Raw genomic sequence first — 15288 nt, 5'->3', positions numbered from 1 at the left:
AGCGCAGGGACCCGACTCCGGCAGACGCAAACTCCCGCCGCGCTGCGGCGGGACGCCAACGCGCATGCCCAGAGCCCGCCGCAGCCGAGACCCGCGGGCGCCTGGGGTGGGCAGCCGGCGGCGCGCGCTTGGCGGGGGCGGGGCCGCATGCGCGCGTGCGCAGAAAGGCCCGCGCTCAGTCGCACCGCCAGCTGAGGAAAAGCGGCGCGGCGCGGCGCGGCGGGCGGAGGTGGGTGCGCGGTCGGCGCGGCGGGGGGAGGGGGGACGTGACGGCCCGGCGCGGGGCCGGGTCGCCGGCTGTCACTGCAGCGGGGGCGTGCTGAGGGAGGGGACGTGGGGCAGGGCTGCGGGGCCTCCATCCGAGGCGGGGCGTGGGGGCCGGCCGTGGCGCGGGTCGGGGGTCCGGAGCCAGTGCGCCCGGGGCCCGCGGCCGTCCGCCCGGCCCTGCCCACCCTCCCTGGGCCGCACCCCGCGGACCGAGAGCCGGGCGGGGGGCGCCCGGGGCCGGGGCCCACCTCCGCGCCGCCGGACGCCCACCCCGGGGGCAGGGCCGGCGCCCCCGACCCTCCGAGGTCTGCGGCGGGCCCAGGGCGAAGCGTCGGAAAGAGCTGTTCCTGTGTCACTCTTTTCTCGGGGCACTTTCCGGCTCTGCGGGGTAGGAAATCCTCTTCTGGACTCGAAATTGCAACAGATTCTCTGATAACGTCTGTCCTTGAAGACCTGCAACTGCTTTCCTCTCGGCTCTCTGCTTGCCCCAGGATGACACGCCCGCCCACCTGCCGCCTAGGTATCTATCTGCCCAGCCTCGGAGCCCTTGGCGTGGCTGCTGTGCCAGGCGGCAGCCGTCCTCCAGGCCTTGCCGGCAGAAGGAAGCATTTCCGCAGGGCCCCGGGCACTGTGCTTTCCGAGCCTTGAGTAAGCACAGCTGGAGGTCAGGGATAGGCTGCACCCGGTCACGGTTTTCTTTGGGCAGGGGTGCTGGTGGCCTGGCTACAGGTTTTCATTGATGACCTCACTCCGTACAGGAACAGACGCTTTGGGGCTCCTGGATTGCCACTGACATTAAAGGCCAAAGGTTGTCTAAGAGCCACCTGGGCTATGGGGAGGCACAAGTAGACTGTTAAGATAGCGGTGTGCGCGGGAGGCACAGGCCTGGTGACCAGTGTGGCTGTGGTTGTGATGCTGGTGTTTCGATGTTTCCCCAGTTTTTTATTCCTAGTCAGGAGTCCGTCTGCTTTTCTGGGGCCAATAGGGGCACTTGAATGTGGTTTTCATTATTTTGATGTATGTTTGTTCAGGTGTCAGCAGGGCAATTGCAAAGAAACAAAAAAACAACCCCCCCAAAACAAACAAACAAAAACCCTATCACTCCACAGATGTAGCTGTTCCCTCCGCTTGAGGGTGAGGGCTCATAGCAGACACCTGTAACTGTTTGCTTAATAGTCTTGGAGACAAGCTTGCAGGTTCTATTCATTTGAAGGGATACAGGCTCTGAGAAGCAAACCCAGATAAGAAAAGATCAAGAAATCTCAGAAAGGTTTCGCAGTTAGCCCTAGCCAGTGGTGCAAGCCCCACATGCACTTCTTTTGTTCTGAAGATTGGTCCTCAAGTAATCTTCTCAGCCCTCAGATAAAGCCTTTACGTGAAGCGCTTATTGGGTAGCAAGTGCTCTGTTTAGAAGCTTGTCTCTCCCTGCGAGCAGGGCGAGAGCCACGTCACATTCATCTTTGCTCCCCTATTGTCTGGCATGGAGTGGGCAGGTGGTTCTCTCTGAATGGCTGTTGAAATGAACCAAGGTGCTAAAGCTAGTGCGGTAGTTTTCATCTGGGTTAAGGGTGACCTTCGGCGAACGTAGACGTCATCTGGACAGACTTTTCATAACTAATAAAATTCACCCCCTGAGTCTCCAAGTTCACCTGCAGGTGGGCCTCAGCACACCTGCCAGGACTGTCCAGCAGGCCAAGTGACCTTGGGTACACCGTGTTGCTCCTAATTCCAGTTACGATCTGAGCCAACTCAGAAAACATATTTAAGTGTTTGCTTTTAGATGGTTTCTGGTTTAAAGTACATAAGAACAATGAAGCAGGTTATAAAAAAGCACTTAACGTTTACCCTGTTCAATGTTTTACCTGTTGAAGCATACCTTTCCTGTTATGACAACTCTGTCCATGGAAGAAAGAAGCCCTTTTCAACTCAAAGCAGCAATTTCAGTGGCTGTTACGAGTGTCACTTTCCAAAGGGAGATAATATCAAAGGGGGAAAAAAAAAAACTCAGGCATTTTATTAAGAATCCACTTGAATTCTTTATTCAGTGGTTTTCATTATGCTTTCAACACAAATTTATCGAAATCCTGCTTCCCTTCACACAAGGAGGCCCTGTGCTGTTCTGTGGCCGCAAAGCTGTGGGAGCCTCTGCGCTGGAGGTTACAGTGCAGGGAGGAGGTGGGCCGCTGCGTGCCTGCAGACATGGACAGAGTTTGCTGGGGAGAGAGGGCAGTAGCCTCCGGCTGGCTTTCAGTAGGGATTCCTAAGAAGGACTTGAGCTAAATTTTGAAGAAGGAATAGATGTGGCGAGATCGTGTGAGGGAAAGAGACTTCCAGGCAAAGGGACGGTGCGTGTTATGTTTGCAGGGAGAAGGGCACGGCTACCTCGCACCCTGCTGTTGCAGGAAGGGCCTTGGGAAACTCCGGTGGTCAGGGAAGGCGAGGCTGGTGGCAGATTGGGAAGAGGGTTTGAATTCCAGGCTCAGGTTTGAACTTTACCCTGAGAGCAGTGGGAAGCCCCCAAGGGACCTCGGGTTTGTGAGTGACTGACCAGATTGCCTTCTCCGTGGGTGAGGGGGCAGCGGTAGCCGTGTTGTGTGGTGAAGGCCTGCGCTGAGTTGGAAGCCATTAAGGGGCCACAGAAGCCTCCCTGGCCAGACGTAGGCCCAGCACAGAAGAAGGGTGCTGGGGACAGGTGGCTGCAGGGAGGGGAAGGGCCAGGGAGAACGGAGGCATAGGGAACGCTCCAAGAGCGGGTGACAGCAGTTGGCAGCGCCATGCCACACACACGGGGTGCCGGAAGGAAGCTGGCTTGGGGGCAGGTGACGACTTTCAGTGTGGAGATGCTAAGCTGGAGGTCAGTAAGGCTTCCCAATGGTGGGTGGATGTACATTAGTCTCGAGCCAAGGAGAACGTCCTGGGCTTGAGAACGTGTGTGGGACTCCTTCCGGTCGTGCTGAAGCCACAGGGACTGGGGTGGGCCTCCCCAGGGGAGCGTATGGAGTAAGCAAGAGAAGCCTGGAGGCACTGATGTTTTATGTCCATACAACAGAGGATGGGTGAGGTAAAGGAAGTCTGATTCATAAGCCCTTGCCTTTGGGGCCTGGGGGCAGGATCATGGGCTTCTTCGTTCTCACAGGGCCCGAGTTTGTTGGTTATAGTAAACAGCGAAATGTAAGATCCTAAAGGTGCAAAATCAGATTATTGATGCCAGGGGCCTTCCTGTCTCATGGCTTTATGTGCCTTTTGGGAAACCCAGATTGTCACTCATCTCAAAGGATCCAGTTTCCCTCTAGACCAAGGGTTGGTCCCCTCAGAGCATTCTTATAGTTAGATCTCTGAAAAAAGTGTTTTCCAGACCCAGAGACCGATTCAAAGTTGTGGAATTCTTGAGGTCCCCTTGCTGTACTTCTAGGACCCCAATTTCTGTGTGGTACATCAGCATTAGCAGCAAGCAGGACTTTGGAAAGGCTCTCGATGCTGAGGAGCAAGTGTGTGGTGCCCTCCCGTCTTCCTCCCACACCTGGGGGCTGAGGGGGAGAGGGTGGGGAAAGGCCCATGTTGCAAAAGGAGCCTCTCTCTGCCCTCAGGTGGCACAGGGCCCCACAGGGCTGGTCTGGCCTTCAGATAAGTGCACAGTGGGCTGTTAGAAGTTATCTTTGCCTCTGAAGGAACATGCTCCTCACTTAGGGCACCCAAGACAAGATCTCATTCTGTCCTGTGGCGGTTATGTCCCCCCCACCTGGCTGTGTGACCTTATCAGTCTCCCTTGGGTATTGCACAAGGACCTGTTGGCAGGGGTCACATGTGAGCAGTCCTGGTTTCTCCCTTCAGCCTACCCAAGCTCCTCTCTCCTTTTACAGGTGATTAAGACATGGCTTGGCCTGTTTCCGATAATCTGAAACTGTGTCTGCCTAATTGTTACACAATTTTAATTGGGTACCGCACACAGTGAGGGGTGTTGCTTACTGATGGGCGATTCTGTTACCAATAAAAGCCTTACTGTGTAGTATTCTAAATATAGCTCTTTACCTGCTTCCACTGAAAGCTTCCCTCTGCATTCTGTCCCTTCAGCATTTCCTTGTATCATTTTGCAGGGGGTCTCGATCTTCAGTCATTTCTTTTCCAGCAGATAGTGCTAGCCTTCAAATCTTGGTAAAGCTGCTGGCCTTAGAAAGATCCAGGTGTATGCATTAATTCCTCCTGCCTCAAACATCCTTCCCTGCCCTTTGGGGCTGTCCCTCCCCACCGCCCAACACAGGCCAGGCCTCGGTCTCCTGCCCTTTGGCTTCCGGGAGCCTGTGTGGCTGGACTGTAGGACTGTTCTGTCATCTGCGCCGTGGATGATGATCACTGGCCTGCCCTCTTAGAGACTGAAGGGCTCATCACCCTGAGAGGCTGTGCCCTCTGCGGCCCTGTCCTGGGCCCATGTGGTCCCTTCTGCTTCCTGGGCCAGGGCCTCCTCGTCCCTTAGGACCCAGTTGAGGCCCCCGACGCCCTGTGCTTTCCTCTCTCGCGCACCTGTGCCAGGGCCGGCACGGTCTGTCCATTCGTGCCCCGTAGGCAGCAGCTCATTGAGAGCTTGCGTCTCTGTATCCGGGACTTGGTACACAGGCGCCCAGGAAGTATTTCGAATGCCTATTAAAATGATTATACCAGCAAGACTCCCTCTCGCCCCAGCTTTGTTGTCAGGTCTAAAAATACTTGCTAAGAACCAGCTCTGTGCCCAGCCTTCTGAGGCACACCTGTGACAGGCACCTTGCTTGGAATTCAGACAGGTCAGAATTCCAATACTGCTGACAGGCGGGTTCTCTTCTGCTTCTCATTCTGTGCAGCAGGCTGATGGGTCACGTGCCCTGGGGGTGTTTTCCAGACCTGCAATTGGGAGGACCCTTTCTTGCTCGAAAGATACAGATCCTGCATTAGAGCCCCATTCCAACCTTAGCCCCTGCCTGTGGGCAGACCAGGCCAGGCTGGGGCAAAGGTGTTTGAGGCGACAGAGGGACATAGGGAACTGTTTGGAGTGGCCAACAGGGACCTGTTTCAGGTCCTGTGCCCTAGGCTCAGGTGCCGTTGGTAAGACCTGCATTTTAACCTCTGCCTGGAGACAGGCAGACGGGCCAGCCAGCTGTGCTGTGATTAATGCCTCGTTAATGGTTACACCCCTTGTCCCTGGCACGCGCCCTCCATCGTGTGCCACCAGCAAAGGGCCAGTATCCAGTTCCCCAGAACCGGCTGCCTGGTAGTCACTGTGGAGTTGCCAGTTGCCATTAATATTTGAAAAATCCCTGTGTTCTGCTTCAGGGATGAGGCAGAGCACAGCCTGCCCTCCCGTTACGCAAAAATGCCTGCTGGGAAGGTCACATGCGTAGAACCAGTTGGCAAACGCTCCTGTTGTTATTATTAAGAATTAAATTTGCCTCTTGGGCTAAAGTGGTTTGGGATTTTTCTGCGTCTCCATGTTTCTTTCTCTTGTTTCCTCCTTCCCGGGTGCACTGGGTATGGCGGGAGGCCCCTAGACTCAAAAATCATCATGTGGTAGAAGAGCTGGACTCATAAGCAGGTCATCGCAGCAGCGTGCCCACAGTTAAAACCGTTTTTGCACAAGGAGGGGTCGAGTGCAGTGAGGGTGCCCCCAGCCCTGCCTGGGAGGTCAGGAAAGGCAGGTGAAGGAGACTGGTGTCTCCTGCCTCGCCTCCTCCTCCACAGGGGTCATCCAGCGCACCCGCACCAGGGGCCAGACCCTGAAGGGAGGGCGGGGCCAGGGAAGGGTTTCAGGTGCAGCACAGAGCTGTGTTGGTTGGTCGTGTGGAATGTGCCGTGCTGGGGAGATGCTGAGGAAAGCAGCTGGAGGTACAGGGCCTGAGTTCACAAGAGGATCTCAGGCTGAGAAGAACGTGGATCCCTGTGAAAGCCACATTTAAGAGACTCGTGGGGGGATGGGAGCAGGAGTGGCATGGCGGCTGAGGAGTCCGGAGGGCAGGAAGGAGGAGGCCTCCGCAGAGGAGAGCTGAGAGCAGCGGGGTCATGCATGCTTCAGGGACATAAGGGCCCAAGGGTATCCCTGCAAGGTGGGCACACCCCACTTTCTCCAGAAGCTTGACTGGCAAGGAAAGAAGAAGGAGCGACAGAGCCGGAGCAATGCATGGGGTCTTAAGGCAGAGCAGGAACACTAAGGATGCAGGAAAGCGGGGTGCCGGGAAGCTGAGATCCAGGCCCCGGGGGAGATGCAGACTGAGGGGCAGGTGGAGAGGAGGGGCAGAGTGGGAGGGCCACAGGTGGGTGTGGAGCTGTCAGCTGGTGTGCAGAATGCGAGAGGATGCTGGCCGGGGGCTCTGAGGGCCCTGACTAGGGCAGCACGAGTTTTCCCCTCTACAGCTGGTGTGCAGGCGCAGAGAAGTGCGCTGTCGGGCTGGCTTCCCCTGTGGGTGTGCCTGGTGGCTGAGATAAGAAGACAGGAGGGCTTGGCACGCAGGTCTAGGCTGAGTGGGCGAGGAAGTAAAGCCAAGAGGGGCTGCTGGGTAAGGGGAGATGGAGTCACGACGTGTGGGAGGAGGGGCGAGGACTGTGAAGAGCTCCTGGATGGGCTCATGAGAGAGTGTGTTGTTTGTGACACACCATCTCTGACAGTTTCAGACCTGACTAGGATGTGGATGAAGGGATAGAGATATAAAGCTTCTAAAGTTGGGGAGCATCAAGCCAAGGCGGCCTCCTCTACCCTCTAATGCTCTGCAGCCTTTGAGCAGGGATGAGAGCGGGCAGGAAACAAGGACCCTGGGTGGGCAGAGTCCAGGGAGAGCCCAGACGGGGGGGAGACGGAGTCCTGGGAGAGCCGAGGTAGAGGGGGACAGGGTCCAGGGAGAGCCCGGACAGAGGGGGATGGGTTCCTGGGAGAGCTTAGAGGGGGGCAGAGTCTGGGGAGAGCTCAGATAGAGGGGGGCGGGTCTAGGGAGAGCTTAGACAGAGGGGGACGGGTCCAGGGAGAGCTGAGGTAGAGGGGGACAGGGTCCGGGGAGAGCCCGAATGGGGGGGATGGGGTCTTGGAAGAGCTTAGACTGAGGGGGGCGGGGTCTGGGGAGAGCTCAGATAGAGGGGGGCGGGGTCTAGGGAGAACTTAGAGGGGGATGGGGTCTGGGGAGAGCCGAGGTAGAGGGGGACAGGGTCCAGGGAGAGCCCAGACAGAGGGGTATGGGGTCCTGGGAGAGCTTAGACAGAGGGGAGAAGGGAAGACAGAGGGTCTGGGAAGAGCTCAGATAGAGGGGGGCAGGGTCCAGGGAAAGTTCAAATAGAGGGGGGCGGGGTCTAGGGAGAATGCATAAAGGAGGATGGGGTCTGGGAGGAGCTGAGATAGAGGGGGGCAGGGTCCAGGGAGAGCTCAGATAGAGGGGGATGGGGTCTATGGAGAGCCCAGATAAAGGGGGATGCGTTCCAGGGAGAGCCCAGATAGTGGGAGACGGGTCCAGGGAGAGCCCAGATAGAGTGGGGCAGGGTCCAGGGAGAGCTCAGATAGAGGGGGATGGGGTCCAGGGGAGCCCCTGCTATCTGGCCAGAAGGACAAAGGGCATTTTTGGAGAGAGGATGAGGAAGTGGGTGCTGTGTGTCACACATTCCAGAGCCAGAAGAGAGGTAGGAGTGGGGGAGGTGGGTGAAAGCAGGACAGCACAGTAAGGCAATGTGGGGGATCATTGACTGTGGTCACCCCAGTCAGTGACACCATCACCACCAGCCATCTGCAGAATCGGGGAGTCGTCCTACAGCCGAGGGTTCAGGTGGGGAGATGAATATCCGCACCCACCCCCCAGGTTCCATACAATGACCTGCAGCTTTTCCCCATGGCCTCCAGCAGATTCCCAGGAGTGGAATGGGGCATTTTCCTGGCCTCCCCACAGACAGGTGGGAACACTGGGCCTCGTGAGGAAGTCCGATTTGACTCAGACTTGAGAAGAAGGTTCCGGAGTAGTGGGAGAAGGTGGTCATCACCTGCCTTGGAATGTGCCCTGCCCCAGGCCTGCTCTCATGGCCTGGCCTATCCCTGCCCCTTCTGGTCCTGTAAGCCAGATGGTCTCAGGGACCTCTCCCGACCCTGCACCTCCTTACACCTTCCTCCCCTGAAGCTGCACCTGCCATGTCTACCATTCCTGACTTGCTGGTGCCCTTTCAGGCTGCCCTACTCCCACCCCCCGCCGGCCCTGTCTCGTACCCAAATGCCTCGTGAGCTGAGCTCTCCCTTCCCACACGGGTTGTCTTCCCTGCCTGGCCCACTGCCCGGTGGCCTCAGCGCTCCAAGCATCTCCGAGTCAGGCAGCAAACATGTCTTTCTCGTGCACACACCCAAGGGAGGGCTGGAGCGGGGCTGTGTCATCTCTACATGCCCATCTTTGGTGCCAAGTGGGCGTCGAGGGGCTCCTCATTCTGCTGTCCCCTGGCCTTTCTGTAGGCTCTGCTGTGAGAGAGACCGATGGCCTAGAGATTGACAAAGCTGTGAATTCCACCGCCTGAGAGGGGGAGCGGTCCTGTGTCCCATGGAAGTCTGCAGACCCAGAGCCAGGCACGCCCCTGCCCTCCTTCCCTGTCCTGCGGTCATGCCACACGCGCACATGCATGCACACACCCACGCACACCCATGCGTGCACATGCGCACAAGGGCTGGGGCCGCCGCCGCTCTCCTCTCCATTGTTTGCTGGTCCTGCTCCCTGAACAGATGTAGGGTTGCTCAGGACACAGGGGAAATGCCGAGCCACGGCTGCTGACGCCGGCGGTACAGCCTCCCTGTCCTGTGCTCAGTGACTAAGGCCCAGCAGGCCCGGCTCTGGACCATGTGCGGTCAGTGTTGGGGGTGGGGGGAGGAATGCAACAGAGGGTGGGGTGGGGGGGCAGCAGAATCCCTCTGCACGCGGCTGCTCTCCCTTTGGTGGCGTCCAGGGCTGGGTGTGCGCCCTCCGTGAGGCTGACTAGGTGGCCGAAGAGTCCAGGAGCCAGCGTTGGTGTCCGGACGGGGCCTTGCCTCCTGCCTGAGCTGCTCGGGCATTTGCCTGAGACCCGTCTGTGCCGTGACAGGCACCGCACACTCCCCCGCCCCCGCCCCCCACCCGGCCGGCCCCCCCCCGCCCCCCGTCCCCCCCCCGCCCCCCCCCCCCCCCGCCATCACTCCCTCCGATCTGCCGACCCTGCCCCTGCCTTGGGCCAGATTCTCTGTCCCCTGCTTGGGGGTCTGCCCCCACCCCTGGGTCACCCCATCTGGTGGAATCCACCCCTGGGCAGTCTGTTGGGTCCTCCTTGTCTTCTCCATCCTCCCCGGCTGGCCTTATCCCACCCTCCTCGAGCCTCCTCTCTGGACTCAGCCCTCCTTCCTGGGCCACCAGGGGGGTTTTCTCACCTGCCACCTTCTGCTTAGGCTCTCCTACTGCTGCCACTTGTGTGGGGCTGATGTCCAGTCAGCTGGCACACACAGCCATCGGCCCTGCCTGTCCCAGCTCTGGCCACTCAACACCGCCCGCCTCAGCCTCCCCTCCTTGCCGGGCCCTCCTCTCTGTGCCCTGCCCCTGCGGCCGACTGCCCATCTTTCTGCATTCAGGGTCCCCACCATTGCCCCTTCTGCTGTGCTCCGGTGGAGTCGGCGCCTTGCCTTGCTAGCTGCTCATGGCACAGAGGAGGTATCTCAACAGAAGCCTGTCAAGTGAATAAAAGTTAGGGGCAAGGGGAGGCCTGGCCTGGAAGGGAGGCGCAGAGCCCAGTGTTGGTGGTTAAGATGGCATCACCCAGGCTTCATGTGTGCGCTGGTGCTTGTCACAGGAAAGTGAGGTTTAGGGGTGCCTGGCTGGCTCAGTCGGTTAAGCATCTGCCTTCGGCTCAGGTCATGATCCCAGGGTCCTGGGATCGAGTCCTGCATCGGGCTCCCTGCTTGGCAGGGAGTCTGCTTCTCCCTCTGCCCCTCCCCCCGCTTGTTGCGCTTGCTTGCACTCTCTCTCTCTCAAATAAATATACAATCTTTAAAAAAAAAGTGAGGTTCACAGCCAAGAGTTTGGGGAAATCATGTTCCCCACTTAAGAGGTGAGAAATGCAGAGGTCTTCTGACTCCTCAGACCCCGGGCAGTGTTTGGGGACAGCAGTGGGGCCAGGGGAAGCCAGCCCTGCGCACGCTGAGGAGAGCGCGTGGGTGGGGCTGACTGTCCAGGTGGTCTGTGCTGCCGAAGTGGGGGGGGGGGGGGGGGCAAAAGGGGGGCGGGGGGGGCGGGGGGGGGGCCGACTGTCGGGGGGGTTGGTGCGGGCGAGGGGGGGGGGGGGGGGTTGCGAAACAGGGGTCACGTGAGCACTGGAGGCTGACAGACTCGGGTGCTTCTCCCTGTGCGGAGGGGCTCGTAGGTCCTTTCTGTACTTGGTTTCCTCATCTATAAAGTGGAGCCAGTCCCCACGCCCTTGACTTGTCCTCAGGATTAGGGGAGGTAGGAATGCAAGGCAAAGTCAATTGGCGGCCAGCTGCTGTGTGCTCTGTGCTCCGTGGCCCCTGCGGATTGGGGTGGGAGGGGTCCGGCTTGACCAGGTGCTGCCGGCTCCTTGTTCCTGGGCATCTCCTGCCCCACAAGGAGGTCTTGTCCGTCCCGCCGCATCTGCTCTTTCCTCTCACCCTGCTCCTGTCAGCAGGGGCACCGTGCACCTGACGGAGCAGAGCCAGCAGGTTTGGGGTTCCGGGGCTCCTGCACCCCGGCCAGTACCTTCTCTTGCTGTTGCCCTGAAGGACAGAGTTGGGGTTGATTTGAACTCCCATGGGGTGCACCCAGCGGAAGTGTCTTCTCATAGGAACTCCCTCCCCAGAAGCAGCCGCCCTGGCCAGGGCCTGTGGGGAGGGCCCCCCCCATGCATCGGAGCTCACCACAGCCTGGTGTAAACTTGCCTTTGGCGTACCCGGGACAGTGTACGTGGCCAGAGGGCACAAAGGTCATCATGACGGGAAGGGGACCCGGACCGAGCTGTCGCCAGCATAGCAGCATAACATTTGGGGGAAATAGGAGTCACTCATTTCCACTTAAAGTTCTGTTTTTCGTTTTAGGGTTTATTTAGAGAGAGTGCATGTGGGAGGGGCAGAGGGGGAGAGAAACTCCAGCAGACTCCTCACTGAGCTTAGAGCCCGAAGCAGGGCTTGATCTCAAGACCCTGAGATCGTGACCTGAGCCGAAACCAAGAGTCCAACTGACTACACCACCCAGGGGCCCCTGGAGTTCTATTTTATTTTTGATCAAGAATAACTTGCTTCCTGTCTGTAGGTAGCCTGAACCCTCAAAACAGACATGGCGTTTGTGAGGGTCACTGGAAGGGGCTTACAGGGGTAGGGGAAGCAGGTCTGTCAAAGAGGCCCTTTGCAGGGACTGTCCCTGAAGAGTGAGCTGGGGACTTGGGTGGGCCCGTGGGAGAACCTCCCCCACCAGAAGGGGCCATACTCGGGCCCCTCTGCAGGACCGATCAATTGATGTCCAACTGGGTCCCTGTCCCTCCCCAGATGTCCCTGAGCCTGTACCAGGCCAAGGGATCCTGTACCAGGCCAGGGGATCCCGTACCAGGCCAGGGGATCCCGTACCAGGCCAGGGGATCCTGTGGAGCAGTAACAAGAGGCCCTAGGGACATCTGAGCTGCCGTGTGGGCCAGGCTAGGCTGAGTGTTTTCTATAAACAGTCCTCGTTAATCCTCATAACAATTGGCTTTTAAGTATGTTTGTGGGATCACATCCCTTCCCTGCTTCCAGCTGTACCAAGAAGAAAATCCAGACTCCTCCCCGTGCGCAATCCAGCCCCTGGATGTCTCTGCTGCTCTTTGCCTTGCTTGCTGTGCTCTGGCCATTCTGAATGTCCTTCTCTTCCTGGAGCTCACCAGCCTGTTCCTGCCTCAGGGCCTTTGCACTTGTTCTTCTCATTGTCCACAGTGACCTTTCCTCAGCTCTCTTGGCTGCTGCTTCTCGTCACTTGAACTCAAATTGAGAGAGGTCTGCCCTCATTACCCTAGTAGTTGGCACCCACTGGACAGGATATCGAATGGAATTTTTTCCATTTTCCCAGAATTGCAGGCTAGGCCCAGAGCGGAGGACAGAGCACACCAAGTACTTCGCTGCATTCCAAATGCAGTCGCAGGCGGCTGGTGGAGCCTCCTCCCACAGGGCTGGTGGAGAGGGGTCCCCTGAAAACCAGCCCGGCCCCCGCCCCGTTGCTCTGCACCGACCCTGAGACTGGTGGGCAGTGACCTTTAGGAGATTGCAGCGTTTGTGATCAAAAGTCATTCCCTCCATCCGCATTGGAGGCCCAAGGAAGGTGGTTTTCCAGGGCACCTGGTGGCAGGGCCTGGCTGGTGGGGTGTCTGGATTGGCCAGAGCACAACAGGCTGGGGAAAGTGCAGTGGAGCCTTGGCAGGGAGCACGGATGAGGGGAAGTGAGAGAGATAGTGGGGTGTGCTTGTCTGCAGGGTGTCACGCACACCCCAGCCAGTGAGCCCGGGGCGTGAGCTCACCCTGCCGGTGTTGCGTGAGGACCCACGCCAGTGAGGTGGGTTGTATTTATCAGCTCCGTATCATATGCGGGTACCTGCCCTTTGGGGAAGAGGCATGGCTCGTGTGAGGTTCAGGCAAACAGCTGGACTTGGAAGCCCGGCCTGCCGGACTTAACACTGGATCACCTCCTGCATTAGCTCCTGCCTCCCTTCTCCACTCCTGACCCCTGACTGTGGATGTGGAAGCATGGCCTGCTTCCCCCTTCCTGGCCCCTTGGGCAGCCGCCGGTGGGGGGGGGGGGGGGGGGGGGGCCCCCGGGGGGGGGTGTGGGACGCCCCCCCCGCTCCCCCCTTCGGGGCCCGGGGGGGGGCGGGGGGGGGGGGGGGGGGGGCATGGGCAGCAGCTGAGGCCTGTTTCCTGCATCCCGACAGTGTCCTATGGTAGCCATGAGCTGCAGGAGGAGGATCTGAGGGGACAGGCACGTCAGCTCCAAAACTTACCTCCAGGGCACGAGTGTTCAACTGAGAGTAGTTTATATGTTCTTACATGTTTGGTGTGTTTCCTACCCCCGACTTCTTCCCAAGAGCCAGCTTACACCATCTAACGTGGTTGTGAATGAGTGTGTGTGTGTCAGTTTAAGGAAAAGGCTTTAAGGGATATGCCCTAAAATGTGAGTCGTGTTTACCTTTAGGAGGAAGAGGAGGTAGGATTGGGGTGGGCGACTGAAACAGGACTTCACATTTTTGTTCTACAATTTTGTATTATTGGCCCTTTTTGTGATGATACATTCCTGTTTAAAAATGACAACAACCGAGAAAACCACCCTGGATCTGGTTTTATAGATGCCTAAAGCGGTCGCTGCAAGCCTCGCTGGCCCGGGAAATGCCATGCTGTCTCTTGGGGTGGGGCTTGAGGAGGACGCCTGTGGGGGCTCGGGGAGCTCTCCAGGGTCTCCTAAGCATGCCCCAGCCTCGGACTCCCTCTGAATCCGGCATGTCCCTGAGCTCCTTGCTGCAGCAAACGAAACTGTTTGCTCCTCCCTGAAGGTCCTTCTGAAGGAACTTTACAAGGTGCGATAATCGTCTTTGGAGTTGCCAGTTTAATATTCCACCAGAATGGGAGGCCAGTTGAGTGAGGACTGGTGCTGTCCTGCCCAGCTCTTGTTCTGCTTATAAACATGTTTACTGCCCTGAGAAGGAGCTGCTACTTTTCTCACACACAGGATGGGCCTGGGGTCCCCTTCAGAGGTTAGCGGGCCCAGAGCCTAGAATGAAGGATCTAAACCCTATAGGTGGGGCTCCTGGCTGGCTCAGTCCGAAAAGCGTGTGACTCTTTATTGTGGGATTGTGAGTTCGAGTCCCAAGTTGGGGGTAGAGAGGACTTAAAGAAATAAAAACTAAAAAAAAAAAAAAAAAAACCAAAACAAAACCCACAAACCTATAGGTAATTTGCACATGGGGCCTGTGGAGTGCAGCCTGGGTGTGGCTCTTCAGGGCCTGGACAGGGGGGCTCCTTTCCCACCCAGTACAGAGCAAACTTACCAGCTCCGTGAAGGCTTCTTTTCTTCTGAAGAGGAAGGAAAGGCTCCAGCTCAGTCGCAGGCCGGGTTCCGCTGTGGGTGAGGCACTTCTTGGTGGGACGTGTGAAATAGGTGTTGTTACAAAACCTTATTTTAGTTCATCTTCTCTATGGGGAAGCTCCTATAAGAGCAGCGTCGACTGATACGTATCCAGGAGAGCTGGAAGCTGGACTCCGACAGACCCGGGCACACCCGCATTCACAACAGCGTTGCTCACGGGAGCCAGGATCCAGCAGCGACCCAAGCCCACCTGCAGATGAGGGGGTAAACACAACGTGTTCTGTCCACATGGTGGAATAGTCTTTAGCCATGAAAAGGAACGACGTTCTGATTGGGGGAGGGCAGGATGGACAGGTGGAGGACAGCGGTATTCTAGGGCAGTGAAAATACCCTGTATGGGCCTGTCATGAGGATACATGTCATCATACATTTGTGCAAACTCCTAGAAGATACCCTTGGTACCCTGCAGATTTCAGGTGATGATGACGAGTTCATGCAGGCTCCTCACTGGGGAGCAGTGCCGATGGCGGGGCAGTCCATGCCTGTGTGGGGCGGGCAGGGGGTGAGAAATCTCTGTGCCTTCCTCTGCATTTCCTTCCTCTCCATTTTTCTGTGAACTTGAAACTGCTCTAAAAAACAGTCTTAGGGGCGCCCAGCTGGCTCAGTCAGTAGAGCGTGAAACTCTTGACTTGGGGTCAGGAGTTCCAGGCCAACGTTGGGTGTAGACATGACTTAAAAAAAAAAAAATCCTAAAAAAATAAATAAAATAATTAAAGAATAAAAAATAGTCTTAAAAAAGAAAAAATTCTGGGGGCGCCTGGGTGGCTCAGTTGGTTAAGCGTCTGCCTTCGGCTCAGGTCATGATCTCAGGGTCCTGGGATTGAGCCCCACATCAGGCTCCCCGCTCGGCAGGAAGCCTGCTTCTCCCTCTCCCACTCCCCCTGCTTGTGTTCCCTCTCTTGCTGTGTCTCTC

At 57.7% G+C, this 15288-nt stretch overlaps 1 protein-coding gene across 3 annotated transcripts in view; it reads left to right on the top strand.

Moving 5' to 3' along the window:
* Positions 1 to 148: 148 nt before the first annotated feature.
* Positions 149 to 15288, top strand: part of TBC1D24 (TBC1 domain family member 24) — a 26596-nt gene continuing 11456 nt past the window's right edge. For 2 of the 3 annotated variants that reach the window (XM_032425765.1, XM_032425763.1), the window contains exon 1: positions 516 to 787. The gene's annotated coding sequence lies outside the window, so the exon portion shown is untranslated. Of the gene's footprint in view, positions 230 to 515; positions 788 to 15288 lie in introns of those variants that run through there. The other variant, XM_032425764.1, reaches the window with a different exon arrangement.

The sequence above is a fragment of the Phoca vitulina genome, unplaced genomic scaffold (assembly GCF_004348235.1).
Source record: "Phoca vitulina isolate PV1807 unplaced genomic scaffold, GSC_HSeal_1.0 scaffold33, whole genome shotgun sequence".
NCBI classification, from domain to species: domain Eukaryota; kingdom Metazoa; phylum Chordata; class Mammalia; order Carnivora; family Phocidae; genus Phoca; species Phoca vitulina.
Note: the sequence above shows the minus strand (reverse complement) of the source record. Positions and strands in the feature narration are given on the sequence as shown.